This window comes from Trichoplusia ni, chromosome 15, assembly GCF_003590095.1.
Source record: "Trichoplusia ni isolate ovarian cell line Hi5 chromosome 15, tn1, whole genome shotgun sequence".
NCBI lineage: Eukaryota > Metazoa > Arthropoda > Insecta > Lepidoptera > Noctuidae > Trichoplusia > Trichoplusia ni.
Window position 1 is genome coordinate 4,255,890 of NC_039492.1, and position 593 is coordinate 4,256,482.

Below are 593 nucleotides of genomic sequence, written 5' to 3' on the forward strand. Positions count from 1 at the left end.
TTTTTTTTTCTACCTGCCCTTTCCTGCATCTCGTAATCAAAGTTATCGAGATGCATTGATTTAGATCACGTTTGTTAGCCCAGAAGATGGAGAGTCCGTTTCTACGCAGTGAAGTATTATCAGGTTAAAGTACCGTGGGTTCTTACATGGAACACATTCCACTTCGGTGGAGGTCGACCTTGTATCGTTATTAGGCACTGGTCGCCAATGAGGCGCAAAAGAGGCGACCGCAATATATTGTGATCCTACTCGTAAGATTCTTCGCATATGGGGACTTCGAGTTGCCTGTATGTGGACTATGATGTGACGGCCCATGCAATAATCGTGGCCGTTAATGCCCGAGTTGCATGTTTATTACGTTATCGTACGCTGCCAATCTTGACACCACTGACGTAGAAGATTTGACTCTCCTTTTGCATTGTGTAGTTTCTAGATGAGCATTTCGGAATGTTTTTACCCCTTATTATTTACTTGTTGTTATTTTGTTTTAGTTTTCGAAGATATATAGAAATATTAAGAATATATTTAAGGTAGCAATGATCCAAGAAAAGAAATTGCCACACAAAAATTGAAAATTGAAACAAAGATTGGTC